Source organism: Pan paniscus, chromosome 12 (genome assembly GCF_029289425.2).
Source record: "Pan paniscus chromosome 12, NHGRI_mPanPan1-v2.0_pri, whole genome shotgun sequence".
Taxonomy (NCBI): Eukaryota; Metazoa; Chordata; class Mammalia; order Primates; family Hominidae; genus Pan; species Pan paniscus.
This window is the reverse complement of record NC_073261.2, coordinates 31,003,397-31,020,004: the sequence shown is the minus strand read 5'-3', so window position 1 is coordinate 31,020,004 and position 16,608 is coordinate 31,003,397. Positions and strand designations below refer to the sequence as shown.

At 39.2% G+C, this 16,608-nt stretch overlaps 1 long non-coding RNA gene across 1 annotated transcript; it reads left to right on the top strand.

Annotated features, from left to right (window-relative positions):
* Positions 1-14,622, top strand: LOC134728635 (uncharacterized). The gene is made up of 3 exons (XR_010109247.1): positions 1-743; positions 4,553-4,672; positions 10,915-14,622. It is a non-coding gene; the product is annotated as an uncharacterized LOC134728635 (long non-coding RNA).
* Positions 14,623-16,608: the final 1,986 nt, after the last annotated feature.

Sequence of the window (16,608 nt, the reverse complement as noted above, 5' to 3'; positions counted from 1 at the left end):
TGTAATAAACAGGACAGTGGCCCACAACAGAGAATCATCTCACTATCTCAGCGAAGAATTATGTCAACAAAGCCACAATTGAGAAGCACTGTGCTAGATTCAAATCTCTTCTACCGTGTCTTCTCAGACCAAAGTCTTACCTGTGACAACTTATAGTTACCTCTCTGCTTTGGTGTCCACACCTCAATTTACCAAGTCAACAGATATGTACCAAATGCCTATAGCTCTCTACCAGGCATGCAAGCAAGGAAAAAGCAGCAACTTTCCTCAAAATAAAACCGTAGAAGTTTGTCAGAAAAGAAAGCGCAAAACAGTGGGTACCTTCTCAAGGAAATAAACCAAACAAAAAATCCAGACGGTAGCCAAGCACAGAAATGCATTTCTGAGGAAACGAGTTAGAATATGGATGGCTCAGGCCTCCCGGGTTCAATCTGAAGTCTTTTTTTCTTTTCTTTTCTTAAGGAAGCTAATAGACAAGAAATTGAGAAAGAATGAGTGGAGGCCGTTTGGTTCAGTATGTTCTCTGGAACACTGTTGCGTTTCCCCCTTAGAAAGAGTTTACAAATGGTAGTTCAGTTCCAGGTCAGCCCAGAAGAGCTTACTGAACAATAGTCCAGCTGAGGTGCCAAAACCACAGGAGTCCGGGGATACACAAGCCCTGAGTTTTCTTGGAAGAAAGAAGGACAAAGGGATTATCTGTTTCTTTTCTCCAAGTCCCCTGCTCTACACCACCTCTCTCAGAGGTAAGAGTAATCCTAGAAAACCTTCAACTAGTTTTTTTGTTTTAATTTATAAGTAAAGTACATACAAATTAAAAATGTGCTCCTGGAAAAAAAAATCCCATCTCAGACCCATATCCTCAGGCTCTTTTCAAAGAGACAAAGTCACTGTTTATTACATTTCTTCCAGAAATACTCTCTGCATATACTCAAACGTATGCATACATATATCACCTTTCAAATTATAGGCAGAAATGGAAGCATGCAGTCTGTTGTGTACTTTTTTTTCAACTTATTTTAAGTTCGGAGGTACACGTGCGGAATGTGCAGGTTTGTTACATAGGTAAACGTGTGTCATGGTGGTTTGCTGTATAGATCAACCCATTACCTAGGTATTAAGCCCAGCATCTATTAGCTGTTTTTCCTGATGCTCTCCCTTCCCCCACCCCCGTGAAAGGCACCAGTGTGTGTTGTTTCCCGCCCATATGTCCTTGTGTTCTCATCATTCAGCTCCCACTTATACATGAGAACATGAGGTATTTGGTTTTCTGTTCCTGAATTAGTTTGCTGAGGATAATGGCTTCCAGCTCCAACCACGTCCCTGCAAAGGTCATGATCTTGTTCCTTTTTATGGCTGCATAGTATTCCATGGAGTATATGTACCACCTTTTCTTTATCCAGTCTATTATTGATGGGCATTTGGGTTGATTCCATGTCCTTGCTATTAGGAATAGTGCTGCAATGAACATACGCATTCATGTATCTTTATAATAGAATGATTTATACTGCTTTGGGTATATACCCAGTAATGGAATTGCTGGGTCAAATGATATTTCTGCTTCTAGATCTTTGAGGAATGGCCATACTGTCTTCCATAATGGTTGAACTAATTTGCACTCCCAACAACACGTATAAAAGCATTCCTTTTTCATTGCAACCTCTCCAGCATCTGTTGTTTCTGGACGTTTTAATAATTGCCATTCTGACTTGGCATGAGATGGTATCTCATTGTGGTTTTTAATTTGCATTTCTCAAATGATCAGTGACGTTGAGCTTTTCTTCATATGTTTGTTGGCTGCATAAATGTCTTCTTTTGAGAAGTATCCATTCATGTCATTTGCCCATTTTTAATATTTTTTTTCCTTGTAAATTTGTTTAGGTTCCTTGTAGACCCTGGATATTAGACCTTCGTCAGGTGGAAAGATTGCAAAATTTTTCCCCCATTCTGTAGGTTGTCTGTTCACTCTGACAATAGTTTGTATTGCTGTGCAGAAGCTCTTAAGTTTAATTAGATCCCATTTGTCAGTTTTTGCTTTTGTTGCAATTGTTTTTGGTATTTTTGTCATGAAATCTTTGCCCATGCCTATGTCCTAAATGGAATTGCCTAGATTTTCTTCTAGGGTTTTCACAGTTTTGGGTTTTACATTTAAGTCTTTAATTCATCTGGAATTGATTTTTGTATAAGGTGTAAGGAAGGGGGTTACAATTTTCCACATATAGCTAGCCAGTTCTCCCAGCACCATTTATTAAATAGGGAGTCCTTTCCGCATTGCTTGTTTTTGTCAGGATTGTTGAAGATCAGATGGTTGTAGGTGTGTGGTCTTATTTCTGAGTTCTCTATTTTGTTTCATTGGCCTATGTGTTTGTTTTTATACTAATACCATGCTGTTTTGGTCACTGTGGCTCTGTAGTATAGTTTGGAGTTGGGTAGCATGATGCCTCCAGCTTTGTTGCTTTTGTTAGGATTGTCTTCGCTATTCGGGCTGTTTTGTTTTGGTTTTTTTTTTTTTTGGTTCTGTATGATTTTTAAAATAGTCTTTTCTAATTCTTTGAAGAATGTCAATGGTAGTTTAATGGGAATAGCATTGAACCTATAAATTACTTTGTGCAGTATGGTAATTTTCATGATATTGATTCTTCTTATCTATGAGCATAAAACGTTTTTCCATTTGTTTCCTCTCTGATTTCCTTGAGCAGTGGTTTGTAGTTCTCCTTAAGGAGGTCTTTCACTTCCCTTGTTAACTGTATTCCTAGGTATTTTATTCTTTTTGTGTCAATTGTGAATGGGACTTCATTTATGGTTTGGCTCTCTGCTTGCCTGTTGTTGGTATAAAGGAATGCTAGAGATTTTTGCGCATTGGTTTTGTAAGTTGAGACTTTGCTGAAGTTGCTTATCAGCTTAAGAAGCTTTTGGGCTGAGATGATGGGGTTTTCTAAATATAGGACATGTCATCTGCAAACAGGGATAGTTTGCCTTCCTCTCTTCCTATTCGAATACTCTTTATTTCTTTCTCTTGCCTGATTGTCCTGGCCAGAATTTCCAATACTATGTTGAATAGGAGTGGTGAGAGAAGGCATCCTTGTCTTGGTACACTTTCTTTTTACCCATAAATCTACCTTACTTCTTTAACGGCTGCAGAATATCCCATGCTATGAATGTACCATTGGTATCAACATTAGGACAGTGCCTAGGAATATTTTGAAAAAGCAAAAGTTCATCTTTCTCCTCTTATACCTCTTGTCCCTACCTTTGTCCTCCATATAGAGCTGCCTTGAACCCTTCACCTTATCTCTCTTGACTGGTTTTACTCTATCCCCTTTCCCAAAGGAGTCATCCCCCAAAAGCATGGACTTTCTGACTCCAACCCAAAACTCACCTTCTTTCAGAGTGGCTGGTCTTATTTTATTCCAAAAGAAAGTAATTTGATTCTAACTAATTATTATATAAATTACCACCAACTCCTTAACCCTCACATTTAGAAAGGAGATGTTAACTAAGTTGAACTCATCATTGGAATTCCAGAGAGCAACAACTGATTAAAAAAAAACAAAACCAAAAACAAAAACAGAAGCTGTCAAGAGCATACAATTATGGGTTGGGATCAGCCATATTGGCTATTATCTCATGTCAGAAAATCTAGGCACAGAGAGCTTCCTCTAACTGAAGATATTCTGGGCAATTTCTTCATTTCTTCTGGCTAAAAGTCCAATTACTTTTCAAAAGCTCTAAGGTTTTCCACAATACTCTTAGTAAGGGGCCTGGAAAGAGCCGGCCAGCTGTCTATAGGTATAGGCCATTCATAAATGGGTATCCATAACATATGGACCCACCGTTCTGAGACTGGCCATGAGTCAATTGAGAAAGAGTATGCCATCACTTGTGGATGCCCACAAGAGAACTTGGACATATAGAGGAGGGATAACTGAGTTGAGACTGGAGTTGTGCAGAATATATATGTGTGTGTGTGTGTGTGTATGTGTGTAACTACATAATATATTAATATACGTACAGACATAATTTTAAAAGAGCACAAACAGAAACACATAGATAACACAAATGCAATTACATTAAGAGTGGGGGCCAGAGGGTCCTTTTATCACCTACTGTCAGTGAAGGGATCCAAAATGGTCACAAGAGTCTTCTCCTGCCAGTTTCCAGGCCCTATCCTGATGGCAAACACCAGGACGGTGTCTTTAATCAGAGCTGGCCCAAGGCCCATCACCCTGTAATGTGAAAGCTGTCTACTTTACCCAAACTTTTCGATCAGGACAGGTACTCTTCTTTTGAACATCCAAGGCGGAGAGGAAAAACGGCTAGGTCTGAACCCTCAGGATGTGCCAGGGCAGTACAAGTGTGGATGGCATCAGATGGTAGGGGGTAGAGAGAGTACCAGGCCAGGGTGGAACTGCACTGAGGGCCATTAGGGCCTTTTGGGGGCCAGGTAAGTGGCCTCAGATGGTGACAGCTACATGGTCCTGGGTAAGTCTGTTCTGGTTGGTTTCATTTGGATCTGGAGGTTCCTACTACGCCTGGCTAATTTTTCTATTTTTAGTAGAGATGGGGTTTCACCATGCTGCCGAGGCTCATATTACACTCCTGGACTCAAGTGGTACACCCTCCTCGGCCTCCCGAAGTGCTGAGATTACAAGTGTGAGCCGCTGCACCCGGCCATGTGCGTATCTTTTAAATACACATAAGTTATTTATTTCTAGATAGCCATCTGCTTCTTAGAGTATGCTTAATGTATTTGCACATCATTTTAAGCCTACCAATGGTGCTTTGTGAGTATGTATTGTGCACATATGTACACAAATATATATTTCATGTGGAATATATAGTTCATATATGCATATTACATCATGAATTTTTTATAATAGCTATTCCATGTCTTATGCATGAAATCTCCAAGTAAAGGGCATCTAAATTCAGTACAATTAGAAGTAGAATAAACTGTTGCAAATAAGATCTTTGAAAATGTCCTCTGATAGACTTCTGTGGCTGCTTCTCAGGGGAATATACCCAGGATGTGATGGTCAGGACGTAAAGTATACACATAATAATTTTCCCTAAGTATAAGAAAATAATCTCCAAAGGAGTCTGCATCCTTGAAGTAAAACATGAACATGCCCATATCCTCACATTGTCACTAATGTTTGGCATAATCCAAATTTCTAAAGTTAATAAACAAATATAAAGTGTTATTTTGTGTCACTTATTAGGTCACTAGTATTTCTGAGTTGCTGTTCACATATTTCTAACCCATTAAAGTTTCCTCTACTTTGAATTACCTCTTCATATTGTGTTCAGAGTCTGCATTTCCCAAGTTTTTTCTAGGTAATATAAGAGTACCTTAAAAAGGAATTATTACTGTTGTAGAAGGAGTATTATGTGTGTCAAAGGATCCTAGTTTCTTTTTAATATTTATTGAATATTAAATAATAAATATTTAAAATTTATTGAATCCCATTTTCCCTTAGAACGCCACACAGTCAGCTGAGAACATTATCATTTACGTAAACACTATGTTTCTTAGCCTCCCTTGGAGGTCATTGCGACCATGGAACTAAATTTGGGAAAGTGAGATGAAGGCACGATTATCTGCCTGTGACTTCCAGGGTCTTTCCTTACAGGAGGGTATCTTTTGTCCTTTCTACTCCTCTTTCATTACTACAGCTTGGATGCACTTATATTTCCTGGAGCTCCAGCAGCTCTATGTGACTATTAGTAAATGAGACATGCCCTAAGTAAAGCTGGGGGAGTGTGGAGTCCCAGTGGCTCATGAGGCACAGCTGCCACACCAAACCCGGATGGCCAAGCCTCTGTCAAATTTTGTGTGAGCAAGAAGTATACTAACTTGTTTAGGTGACTGTTATTTGGGAGCTCTTCTGCCACCTTCAATTGAGCCTCTTTTTTCACAAAATTATTGTTTATTCAATAAGAACACATTTATCTTGAAATACTTTGTTTTTTTTTTAAACTTTTATTTTAAATTCAGGGGTACATGTGCAGGATGTGCAGGTTTGTTACATAGGTAAACATGTGTCATAGGAGTTTGTTGTACATATTATTTCATCACCCAGGTATTAAACCTAGTATCCTTTAGTTATTTTTCCTGATGCTCTCCCTCCTCACCCTCCATCCTCTGGTAGGCCCCAGTGTGCATTGTTCCTTTCTTTGTGTCCATATGTTCTCATCATTTAGCTCCCACTTATAAGTAAGAACATTTGGTATAATATTTGGATTTCTGTTCCTGCATTAGTTTGCTAAGGATAGTGGCCTCCAGCTCCATCCATGTCCCTGCAAAGGTCGTGATCTTATTCTTCCTTTTTATAACTGCATAGTGTTTCGTGGTGTATATATACCACATTTTCTTTATCCAGTCTATCACTGATGGGCATTTAGATTGATTCCACGTCTGTGCTATTGTGAATAGTGCTGCAATGGACATATGCATGCATGTGTCTTTATAATAGAATGATTTACATTCCTTTGGTTATATACCCAGTAATAAGATTGCTTGGGTGAATGTTATTTATTTCTCTAGGTCTTTGAGGAATCATCACACTGTTTTCCACAATGGTTGAACTAATTTATATTCCCATCAACAGTATAAAAGTGCTCCTTTTTCTCCATAACCTTGCCAGCACCTGTTATTTTTAGACTTTTTAATAATCGCCATTCTGACTGGTGTGAGACTGCATGTATGTCTTCTTTTGAAAAGTGTCTTTTCATGTCCTTTGCCCACTTTTTAGTGGGGTTGTTTTTAATTTGTTTAAGTTTCTTTTTTATTTTACTTTATTTTATTTATTTTTTCTTTTCTTTTCTTTTCCTTTTTTTTTTAAAGATGGAGTCTCACTCTTTTGCCCAGGCTGGAGTGCAGTCTCGGCTCACAGCAACCTCTGCCTCCTGGGTTCAAGCAATTCTTCTGCCTCAGCCTCCCGAGTAGCTGGGATTACAGGCATGCGCCACCACGCCCAGCTAATGTTTATATTTTGACTAGAGATGTGGTTTCATCATGTTGGCCAGGCTGGTCTTGAACTTCTGACCTCAGGTGATCCTCCTGCCTTGGCCTCCCACAGTGCTGTGATTACAGGTGTGAGCCACCATGCCCAGCCAAGTTTCTTACAGATGCTAGATATTAGACCTTTGTTAGATGCATAGTTTGCAAAACTTTTCTCTCATTCTTTAGGTTGTCTGTTTACTCTGCTGTTAGTTTCTTTTGCTGTGCAGAAGCTCTTTAGTTTAATTGGATCCCATTTGTCAATTTTGGCTTCCGTTGCAATTGCTTTTGGCATCTTTGTCATGAAATCTTTGCCCATGTCTATGTTCCGAATGGTATTGCCTAGGCTTTCTTCTAGGATTTTTATAGTCTGGGGTTTTACATTTAAGTCTTTAATTCATCTTGAGCTGATTTTTATATAAGGTGTGGGGCTGGAGTCCAGTTTCAATTTGCACATATGGCTAGCCAGCTTTCCCAGCACCATTTATTAGAGAATCCTTTCTCCATTGCTTGTTTTTGTCGGGTTTGTCAAATATCAGATTGCTGTAGGGGTGTAGTCTTATTTCTGGGTTCTCTATTCTGTTCCATTGGTCTATGTGTCTTTTCTTGCACCAGTGCCATGCTGCTTTGGTTACTGTAGACCTGTAGTATAGTTTGAAGTTGAAGAGCATGATGCCTCCAGATTTTTCTTTTTGCTGAGAATTGCCTTGGCTCTTCAGGCTCTCTTTGGGTTCCACATGAATTTTAAAATATTTTCTTTTCTATTTCTGTGAAGAACTTCCATGGTAGTTTAATGGGAATAGCATTGGATCAATAAATTATTTTGGGCAGTATGGCCGTTTTCATAATATTGATTCTTCCTATACATGAGCATGGAATGTTTTTCCATTTGTATCCTCTCTGATTCCTTTGAGCAGTGGTTTGTTGTTCTCTTTGTAAAGGTCCTTCACTTCACTTGTAACCTGAATTACTAGGTACCTTATTCTTGTAGCAATTGTGAGTGGGAGCTCACTCATGATCTGGCTCTCAGCTTGATTGTTGTTGGTGTATAGAAATGCTATAACAATTTTTGCACATTAATTTTGTAACTTGAGACTTTGCTGAAGTTGCTTATCAGCTTAAGAAGCTTTGGGGGCTGGGCGCGGTGGCTCATGCCTGTAATCCCAGCACTTTGGGAGGCCGAGGTGGTTGGATCATGAGGTCAGGAGACCAAGACCATCCTGGCTAACATAGTGAAACCCTGTCTCTACTAAAAATAGAAAAAATTAGCCAGATGTCGTGGCACACACCTGTAGTAGCAGCTACTCAGGAGGCTGAGGCAGGAGAATCGCTTGAACCTGGGAGGCGGAGGTTGCAGTGAGCCAAGATTGTGCCACTGCACTCCAGCCTGAGCGACACAGCAAGACTCCATCCCAAAATAAATAAATAAATAAATAAATAGCTTTTGGGCTGAGATGATGGGGTCAAACAGGGATAGTCTGACTTCCTCTCTTCCTACTCAAATACACTTTATTTCTTTCTCTTGCCTAATTGCCCTGGCCACAACTTCCAATACTATGTTGAATAGGAGTGGTGACAGAGGGCATCCTTGTGTCAGTATTCAAGGGGAATGCTTCCAGCTTTGGCCCATTCAGTATGATATTGACTGTGGGTTTGTCATATATGGCTCTGATTATTTTGAGGTACGTTCCTTCAATACATAGTTTATTGAGAGTTTTTAACATGAAGGTTGTTAAATTTTATCAAAGCCTTTTCTGCATCTATTGACATAATCCTGTGGCTTTTGTCTTTAGTTCTGTTTATGTGATGAATCACATTTATTGATTTGTGTATGTTGAACCAACCTTGCATCCCAGGGATGAAGCCTACTTGATCACGGTGGATAAGCTTTTTGATGTGCTGCTGGATTCGGTTTGCCAATATTTTATTGAGGATTTTTGCATCAATGTTCATCAAGCATATTGGCCTGAAGTTTTCTTTTTTTGTTGTATCTGTGCCTGGTTTTGGTATCAGGATGATGTTGGCCTCATACAATGTTAGGAAGGAGTCCCTCCTTTTCAATTGTTTTGGAATACTTTCAGCAGGAATGGTACCAGCTCTTCTTTGTACATTTGGTAGAATTGAGCTGTGAATCCATGCGGTACTGGGCTTTTTTTTTTTTTTTTTTGGTTGGTAGGCTATTTATTACTGCCTCAATTTCAGAACTCATTATTGGTCTATTCAGGGATTCAGTGATTCAATCTTGGGAGGGTGTATGTGTCCAGGAATTTATCCATTTCTTCTAGATTTTCTAGTTTATGTGCATAGAGATGTTTATAATATTCTCAGATGGTTGTGTTTCTGTGGGGTCAGTGGTAATATCACCCTTATTATTTCTGATTGTGTTTATTTGAATCTTCTCTCTTTTCTTCCTTATTAGTCTAGCTAGTGGTCAGTCTATTTTATTACTTTTTTTCAAGAAACCAGCTCCTCGATTCATTGATCTTTTGAATGTTTGTATGTGTGTGTGTGTGTGTGTTTCCCTATCTTCTTCAGTTCAACTCTTATTTTGGTTGATTCTTGTCTTCTAGATTTGAGGTTTGTTTGCTCTTGGTTCTCCAGTTCTTTTAGTTGTGATGTTAGGTTGTTAACTTGAGATTTTTCTAGCTTTTGAATAAGGTCATTTAGAGGTATAATTTCCCTCTTAACATTGCCTCAACTGTGTCCCAGAGATTCTGGTACATTGTCTCTTTGTTCTCATTGGTTTCAAAGAACTTCTTGATTTCTGCCTTAATTTCATTATTTAGCCAGGAGTCATTCAGGAGCAGGCTGTTCAATTTCCATGTAGTCGTGGGACACTTCTGAGCTTCATGAGCTCTTGTAAAGCAGGTCTGGTGGTAACAAATTTTCTTGCATTTGCTTGTCTGAAAAGGAGCTTATTTCTCCTTTGCTTATGAAGCTTAGTTTGGCTGGATATGAAATTCTGGCCTGGAGTTTATTTTCACACATTCACTCATCACTTCCCTGCGCAGGCAAAGGGGTTCCCCTTGGCTCTTTGTCACTTCTGGGTGGGCTGTCACCCTGCCCTGCTTTTTTCCATTTTCCATGGGTGGAGCTGTTTTCCTGATCAGTTCCAGTGTGAGTACTTGGATATTTCAGTTGAAGGTGCTGTGTTTACTCATCCCTCTCATTCTTCTCTGTGAGAGCCATGCACCATAGCTGCTTCTAGTTGGCCATTTTGGCCCCCTTCTGGCTGAGCCTAATTCTGTGTAATAGAGGTTGTACATAGATATGCCCTATAAACACAGATTATAGAGAAGGATCATACAATATGATCACACAATATGATCCTTACATATGCACATACACGTGTAATATGGCTTTGCATGTGTCATGCATCAGTCAAAATTATTCTGTTTTTTACTTCAGGGTATCTTGACTATAGTGTTTCATATGTGTTTCTATTTTTCTCTGTATCACCATTTTAGATCATTGAATGGACTGCTGGGCTAGACCTGGAAAATTCTTCTGCCAAGTGTACTATATGTCTAGGTTCATGTCACTGTGTGATATCGGTGTCCTTGTGACAACTGTAGGGGGATATAAGAGCAACAGTGAAATAAAGTCATCTCTCACAGCTGGCATGTATATTCCTATAAATTTATGTGAACAGGAAAATAGACACAAATTGGAACCATGGAATTCAAAAAACGGTCTCTTAAATGAAGTCACAGAAACTACGTGGAAATTTAATTTAAAATGTTGAACTCTGTCCTCAGTTGCATGCACCTCTGCACAACAGGTCTATCTTGTGGAAGGGCAAAGTATTTCTTCTCACATTTTTTTTCCTTCTGTTTTCTAAAAAACTTCATGTGAAAGCAGAAGACTCATGACAAGACATCTAGAGACTAGCCCTAAAGTGCTTTTCTCCACAGGAATGTCACCCAGGCACTACATCCAGGAGTCTCAGGTGCCACTGGGTTCCCATCCTCAGTGAGGCAGAGCTGGGAGAAGGCACGCAGCATTCAAATTTCCTTCAAGTCACTTGCTTAAGGTATACATTGAAGGTTCAAACTAAATTTGAAATCCTTTTTTTCTTGTTTTCTACAATTAGCACTTTTTTGTTATTTTTTAATATATATATTTTATTATACTTTAAGTTCTAGGGTACATGTGCACAACGTGCATGTTTGTTACATATGTATACATGTGCCATGTTGGTGTGCTGCACCCATTAACTCGTCATTTACATTAGGTATATCTCCTAATGCTATCCCTCCCCCATACCTCCACCCCACAACAGGACCCAGTGTGTGATGTTCCCCACCCTGTGTCCAAGTGTTCTCATTGTTCAATTCCCACCTATGAGTGAGAACATGTGGTGTTTGGTTTTTTTTCCTTGTGATAGTTTGCTGAGAATGATGGTTTCCAGCTTCATGCATGTCCCTAAATAGGACATGAACTTATCATTCTTTATGGCTGCATAGTATTCCATGGTGTATATGTGCCACATTTTCTTAATCCAATCTATCATTGATGGACATTTGGGTTGGTTCCAAGTCTTTGCTATTGTGAATAATGCCACAGTAAACATACGTGTGCATGTGTCTTTATAGCAGCATGATTTCTAGTCCTTTGGGTATATACCCAGTAATGGGATGGCTGGGTCAAATGGTATTTCTAGTCCTAGATCCTTGAGGAATCACCACATTGTCTTCCACAATGGTTCAACTAGTTTACAGTCCCACCAACAGTGTAAAAGTGTTCCTATTTCTCCACATCCTCTCCAACACCTGTTGTTTCCTGACTTTTTAATGATCGTCATTGTAACTGGTGTGAGATGGTATCTCATTGTGGTTTTGATTTGCATTTCTCTGATGGCCAGTGATGATGAGCATTTTTTCATGTGTCTGTTGGCTGCATAAATGTCTTCTTTTGAGAAGTGTCTGTTCATATACTTTGCCCACTTTTTGATGGGGTTGTTTGTTTTTTCCTTGTAAATTTGTTTGAGCTCTTTGTAGATTCTGGATATTAGCCCTTTGTCAGATGAGTAGATTGCAAAAATTTTCTCCCACTTTGTAGGTTGCCTGTTCACTCTGATGGTAGTTTCTTTTGCTGTGCAGAAGCTCTTTAGTTTAATTAGATCCCATTTGTCAATTTTGGCTTTTGTTGCCATTGCTTTTGGTGTTTTAGACATGAAGTCTCTGCCCATGCCTATATACTGAATGATATTGCCTAAGTTTTCTTCTAGGGTTTTTATGGTTTTAGGTTTAACATTTAAGTCTTTAGTCCATCTTGAATTAATTTTTGTATAAGGTGTCAGGAAGGGATTCAGTTTCAGCTTTCTACATATGGCTAGCCAGTTTTCCCAGCACCATTTATTTAATAGGGAATCCTTTCCCCATTTCTTGTTCTTGTCAGGTTTGTCAAAGATCAGATGGTTGTACATGTGTGGTATTATTTCTGAGGGCTCTGTTCTGTTCCATTGTTCTATATCTCTGATGGGACGTATCTCAAAATAATAAGAGCTATTTATGAGAAACCCACAGCCAATATCATACTGAATGGGCAAAAACTAGAAGCATTCCCTTTGAAAACTGGCATAAGACAGGAATGCCCTCTCTCGCCACTCCTATTCAACGTATTGTTGGAAGTTCTGGCCAGGGCAATCAGGCAGGAGAAAGAAATAAAGGGTATTCAATTAGGAAAAGAGGAAGTCAAATAGTCCCTGTTTGCAGATGACATGATTGTATATCTAGAAAACCCCATTGTCTCGGCCCAAAATCTCCTTAAGCTGATCAGCAACTTCAGCAAAGTCTCAGGATACAAAATCAATGTGCAAAAATCACAAGCATTCTTATGCACCAATAACAGACAAACAGAGAGCCAAATCATGAGTGAACTCCCGTTCACAATTGCTTCAAAGAGAATAAAACCTAGGAATCCAACTCACAAGAGACGTAAAGGACCTCTTCGAGGAGAACTACAAACCACTGCTCAACGAAATAAAAGAGGACACAAACAAATGGAAGAACATTCCATGCTCATGGATGGGAAGAATCAACATTGTGAAAATGGCCATACTGCCCAAGGTAATTTATAGATTCAATGCCATCCCCATCAAGCTACCAATGACTTTCTTCACAGAATTGGGAAAAACTACTTTAAAGTTCATATGGAACCAAAAAAGAGCCTGCATTGCCAAGTCAATCCTAAGCCAAAAGAACAAAGCTGGAGGCATCATGCTACCTGACTTCAAACTATAATACAAGGCTACAGTAACCAAAACAGCATGGTACTGGTACCAAAACAGAGATAAATTGGAAATCTAACAGAAGCATTTAGAAGTACATGTCAAGCCCAAGTCACTTTTAGATATTTGAGAATGTGTACAAACCATATGGGTCTATTTTCCCCAAAAGTGTGTTTTTTGCAGTAGTGGTTAGGAGTATTCTTTTGTGAGATGGTATTTTTCTTTCTTTTTTTTTTTTTTTAAAGGGATGAACTGTTTTTTTTTTATTATACTTTAAGTTTTAGGGTACATGTGCACATTGTGCATGTTAGTTACATATGTATACATGTGCCATGCTGGTGCGCTGCACCCACTAACTCGTCATCTAGCATTAGGTATATCTCCCGATGCTATCCCTCCCCCCTCCCCCTCCCCACCACAGTCCCCAGAGTGTGATATTCCCCTTCCTGTGTCCATGTGATCTCATTGTTCAACTCCCACCTATGAGTGAGAATATGCGGTGTTTGGTTTTTTGTTCCTGCGATCGTTTACTGAGAATGATGGTTTCCAGTTTCATCCATGTCCCTACAAAGGACATGAACTCATCATTTTTTATGGCTGCATAGTATTCCATGGTGTATATGTGCCACATTTTCTTAATCCAGTCTATCATTGTTGGACATTTGGGTTGGTTCCAAGTCTTTGCTATTGTGAATAATGCCGCAATAAACATACGTGTGCATGTGTCTTTATGGCAGCATGATTTATAGTCATTTGGGTATATACCCAGTAAGGGGATGGCTGGGTCAAATGGTATTTCTAGTTCTAGATCCCTGAGGAATCGCCACACTGACTTCCACAATGGTTGAACTAGTTTACAGTCCCACCAACAGTGTAAAAGTGTTCCTATTTCTCCACATCCTCTCCAGCACCTGTTGTTTCCTGACTTTTTAATGATTGCCATTCTAACTGGTGTGAGATGGTATCTCATTGTGGTTTTGATTTGCATTTCTCTGATGGCCAGTGATGATGAGCATTTTTTCATGTGTTTTTTGGCTGCATAAATGTCTTCTTTTGAGAAGTGTCTGTTCATGTCCCTCGCCCACTTTTTGATGGGGTTGTTTGTTTTTTTCTTGTAGATTTGTTTGAGTTCATTGTAGATTCTGGATATTAGCCCTTTGTCAGATGAGTAGGTTGCGAAAATATTCTCCCATGTTGTAGGTTGCCTGTTCACTCTGATGGTAGTTTCTTTTGCTGTGCAGAAGCTCTTTAGTTTAATTAGATCCCATTTGTCAATTTTGGCTTTTGTTGCTGTTGCTTTTGGTGTTTTGGACATGAAGTCCTTCCCCACGCCTATGTCCTGAATGGTAATGCCTAGGTTTTCTTCTAGGGTTTTTATGGTTTTAGGTCTAACGTTTAAATCTTTAATCCATCTTGAATTGATTTTTGTATAAGGTGTAAGAAAGGGATCCAGTTTCAGCTTTCTACATATGGCTAGCCAGTTTTCCCAGCACCATTTATTAAATAGGGAATCCTTTCCCCATTGCTTGTTTTTCTCAGGTTTGTCAAAGATCAGATAGTTGTAGGTAAGTGGCATTATTTCTGAGGGCTCTGTTCTGTTCCATTGATCTATATCTCTGATTTGGTACCAGTACCATGCTGTTTTGGTTACTGTAGCCTTGTAGTATAGTTTGAAGTCAGGTAGTGTGATGCCTCCAGCTTTGTTCTTTTGGCTTAGGATTGACTTGGCGATGCGGGCTCTTTTTTGGTTCCATATGAACTTTAAAGTAGTTTTTTCCAATTCTGTGAAGAAAGTCATTGGTAGCTTGATGGGGATGGTATTGAATCTGTAAATTACCTTGGGCAGTATGGCCATTTTCACGATATTGATTCTTCCTACCCATGAGCATGGAATGTTCTTCCATTTGTTTGTATCCTCTTTTATTTCCTTGAGCAGTGGTTTGTAGTTCTCCTTGAAGAGGTCCTTCACATCCCTTGTAAGTTGGATTCCTAGGTATTTTATTCTCTTTGAAGCAATTGTGAATGGGAGTTCACTCATGATTTGGCTCTCTGTTTGTCTGTTGTTGGTGTGTAGGAATGCTTGTGATTTTTGTACATTGATTTTGTATCCTGAGACTTTGCTGAAGTTGCTTATCAGCTTAAGGAGATTTTGGGCTGAGACGATGGGGTTTTCTAGATAAACAATCATGTCATCTGCAAACAGGGACAATTTGACTTCCTCTTTTCCTAATTGAATACCCTTTATTTCCTTCTCCTGCCTGATTGCCCTGGCCAGAACTTCCAACACTATGTTGAATAGGAGCAGTGAGAGAGGGCATCCCTGTCTTGTGCCAGTTTTCAAAGGGAATGCTTCCAGTTTTTGCCCATTCAGTATGATATTGACTGTGGGTTTGTCATAGATAGCTCTTATTATTTTGAAATACGTCCCATCAATACCTAATTTATTGCGAGTTTTTAGCATGAAGGGTTGTTGAATTTTGTCAAAGGCTTTTTCTGCATCTATTGAGATAATCATGTGGTTTTTGTCTTTGGCTCTGTTTATATGCTGGATTACATTTATTGATTTGCGTATATTGAACCAGCCTTGCATCCCAGGGATGAAGCCCACTTGATCATGGTGGATAAGCTTTTTGATGTGCTGCTGGATTCGGTTTGCCAGTATTTTATTGAGGATTTTCGCATCAATGTTCATCAAGGATATTGGTCTAAAATTCTCCTTTTTGGTTGTGTCTCTGCCCGGCTTTGGTATCAGAATGATGCTGGCCTCATAAAATGAGTTAGGGAGGATTCCCTCTTTTTCTATTGATTGGAAAAGTTTCAGAAGGAATGGTACCAGTTGCTCCTTGTACCTCTGGTAGAATTCGGCTGTGAATCCATCTGGTCCTGGACTCTTTTTGGTTGGTCAGCTATTGATTATTGCCACAATTTCAGCTCCTGTTATTGGTCTATTCAGAGATTCAACTTCTTCCTGGTTTAGTCTTGGGAGAGTGTAGGTGTCAAGGAATTCATCCATTTCTTCTAGATTTTCTAGTTTATTTGCGTAGAGGTGTTTGTAGTATTCTCTGATGGTAGTTTGTATTTCTTTGGGATCGGTGGTGATATCCCCTTTATCATTTTTTATTGTGTCTATTTGATTCTTCTCTCTTTTTTTCTTTATTAGTCTTGCTAGCGGTCTATCAATTTTGTTAATCCTTTCAAAAAACCAGCTCCTGGATTCATTGATTTTTTGAAGGGTTTTTTGCGTCTCTATTTCCTTCAGTTCTGCTCGGATTTTAGTTATTTCCTGCCTTCTGCTAGCTTTTGAATGTGTTTGCTCTTGCTTTTCTAGTTCTTTTAATTGTGATGTTAGGGTGTCAATTTTGGATCTTTCCTGCTT